The following is a 3,526-nucleotide window of genomic DNA, read 5'->3' as shown; positions in this document are numbered from 1 at the left end:
AAGGGATGTTGGGGCCCTGGTGAATTTACCACCTTTGGACGATACCATTTTCCCAGGTATCTTAGTTTCTGGTGGCGCCCCACAGTTCGGTAAAAATTACACCGATTCTTATTCAAGCCTGCAGACTCTCCATAATCATTCGAGCGCTGAGCCTACCCATGCTGAGCGAGTGGCCTTTCTTTTAGTTTGGCTTTGTAAATATGTTTTGTGTGTGCCAAGTATAAAGCCTTCTCTGAGTTATTTACCTATAGCGCACGAATTGGCGCGTGGCAGGCCTTTGAATTTATGTTCTTTGTTTTTGGCTGCCCTTTATAGAGGTATGGCTTTTCTTCAGGCTCAATTGAAGAATGGTGCATCTCCCACTGGCAGTGGACCTCTTTGGTTCACTCAACTGTGGTTGAGATCCTATTTTCCATCGCTTGGTGCTCCATCCATTTCTCGTCCTTCTGCTAGCTGTTACGGGCTAGTTATGGAGCCCTTAACTCCTGTAAATATGTCCAGAAGGGACATTTTTTTATTCTTTTATTCTTTAGATTCAATTTCTTCCTTCTTTCCTTTTCCTCCTTTTTTGACTCCGAACTATGTACATCCCCCTTCCAATATAGATAGCGCGAGCACCTCTCTGCTCATTTGGATCCAATTTTTAACTGGGAGGGAGCTTTTCCATGATATCTTAACTGGGACCAATGCCAAAGCGGGGGTAGAAATTTATGCTCCCCAATTTTTTGCCCGTCAGTTTGGTTTTGGCCAAACTTGGCCTGTTCCTCTTTGCTATTCGAAGAGCTTAATTGACCGTTTTCATACCATTAATAAGGCGGAAGCAGAGGCTATAAACGTTCGCAACCCCCATTTATCAAGCCATTTTTCATTAGCCCCTTTTAATTCTTGTAATTCTACTCACCCTCTTTTTGAACAACTTTGGCCATCAGTGAAGCGCAGATTATTTGCGACTGAGGCCAATCGTGCCTTTCATTCATTAGACCAACCGAGTATTTCTTCTCCTCCTCTTGTTTTGGTCACTCCTTTGTCTATTCGAAGCCCCTCTCCTTCTCATCGTACCAAACAACCTGCTCGTCCATCTTCTTCTCTCCCTGCCAGGCCTACTATGGCCAAAAGTGCTTCAAGCCGCAAACGGCCAGTCTCATCATCTCCCATTCTGGAGGATGATGTTGATGATGATGATGATGATGATGCCCCTCTTATCGTCAGGAGGAAGGTAATTAAATCGGTCTATTTACAAGTATGCTTTTCCACATTTGATACTGTTCTGTGTACTGATGATCTTTTGGATTTTTCAGAAAAGCTCAGACTCCCCTTCAAAGGCTTTGGCATCGACAACTCCTGCTCCATCATCCTCTACTTAGGCTACTTTATCCAAACCGGTTGGTGATGGGACCATGCTTAAAGATACATCTTCAGTCCCAGAGTCTTCATCACAACCCGTGGATGAGCCACCTTCTTCCCAGGGTGTCGACCCCCCAATCATCGAAACAGAAGGTAATTCAGTTTTTGATGTCTTACCTTTGCTCGTGCTATTGGTTTCTGATTTGTTGCTCTTGAACTTTGCAGATATTCCTATGAGTCCGCCCGTTGTGGAAACATCGTCTCGCTCGGGCATGGGGAAGTCCTCACAAATGGATGAGTCGCCGGCGGCAAGCTTGGCCGAGGGCACGCCGTCTTCTACGATTGTCGACGAGGTAGTTTCTCTTTTTGCTTCATTTCTATCATTTCTATTTCCACCTTGTTCATTGTAGTGAGGATTTTTAATATTGGCAACCTTCTTTGCAGGACGCTGACAGGATTGTGCGTTCTATCCAAGATTTGTTCGCTTCTTGGGGGCAGGTCCAAATGCCTCGTCCTGCTCCATCTGATTGTCCTGCCGCTTCTTCAGAGGATGATTTGAAGTTCTTGAAGGAGTTGGTATTTGAGTACGTATCCTTCATGGATATGGACATTGGAAGGGCTAGTGCTGCCAGACACAAGGATGAACTTGAGCACTTGAGTGCGAAATTAGAGCAAGCACTGACGCTTCCGTCGCTCAATCTTTCTGCCGACTTTAAAGCGACGTTGAAAGTCATTCACTCCGAGGTCCTTTCTATGCTGGCCAAGAATGCTGAACTAAAGGCCAAGCGTACTCAATATCTTCGAGCTGTAGCTGAGAAAGAGTCTTTACGCATGGAGATCAACAAGGCTAAGGACGAGTTAAAAGAAATCTCTTCCGAAGTCATGATTGAAGACTCTTTGATGGTTAACTTGGCTGCTCAGATGAGGGAACTTCAAGCCAAAATGGACGATTGCAGGGCGAGGATGGCTGCTAAAAAGCGCAACGCCTCTCAGGGGATTGAGCGAACTAAATCCTTGGTCGAACAGTACAAGAAGTTGGAGGTTGATGATGACGACGTTGCGGCTGAATTGAACATCACTTCCTCCCGGCAGAACGAGGATTGGGAAAAACTTAGGGAACGAATTCGTTCCTTATGGGGTAGACTGTAATTAAGACATACGATGTCTTTTTCTCTTTTGTAATTTTTGTTCATTATTAACGAACATTAACTTCTTATACATTTATTTGACGTTTATTTTCTAATCATCAATTATTTAATCACTTAACTGCTTTGCACTAAGAATCTTGTCCACTCCCTTTTGATATTCCCACTACTGTTTCCAAGACTTAGGGCCATTTAATTCCGTCTATTAAATAGAAATGTGGCTGTTCATATTCTGTCCCTTCATCTTCACCCCCCTATAAATGTTTCGCATTTTTCACCCTCTATCTTCATCTCTTCATTTTCTTTTTCGAAACCAATTTACTGCCATTTCTTGGCATTCTGACGATCAACCAGATCCAAAAATGGACTGTCTAGTCCATCCGCCTTATATTTACCTTGATGTCACCTTTGGTATGGGAGGTATAGGAAATATTTTCTGGCCAGCAGCGAAGTTTTTCCTGCAAAATTCTTCGCTTCGTCTCTTTGTTCTTCACAAGGAGTCAATGATGGGAGGCAATTTTTGGGCTGCATGTGGGCCACTTTGCTTGCTGAGAGTGCTTCTCAGCTTGTCTGCTGAGAGTGTTTCTCAACCTCGCCATTGCAGCGATGCATTTAGGAAGGTGGTGAGGCCAGTACACCCTCTCGCTCGTCAACCCCACCATTGTAGCGATGCAATTAGGAAGGCGGTAGGGCCAGTACACCCTCTTACTCGTCAATCCTACCATTGTAGCGATGCATTTAGGAAGGCGGTGTGAAGTTTACTCAGCGATCAACCGGGAGATACTTTAGTTGCATTTTGTAGCACGTCCATTATTTGTATCTTTTGTGTTCTTGTAATGAACGTTTAATAATAAAGAACTTTATTCGAACGTATTTCGCTCTGTCTTTATTATCTTTTGATCGTCCAGAATGATTGGTTATGTTTTTATCTGTTCACATTCCCATAAAGAAGGAACATATTTTTTCAAATATTTGCCGTTAATGAATCTTACGTGCCTGGTGCCGTTTAGATCTTCTAAGTGGTACGCTCCATTAGG

The sequence above is a fragment of the Olea europaea genome, chromosome 22 (assembly GCF_002742605.1).
Source record: "Olea europaea var. sylvestris chromosome 22, O_europaea_v1, whole genome shotgun sequence".
Taxonomy (NCBI): Eukaryota; Viridiplantae; Streptophyta; class Magnoliopsida; order Lamiales; family Oleaceae; genus Olea; species Olea europaea.
Note: the sequence above shows the minus strand (reverse complement) of the source record.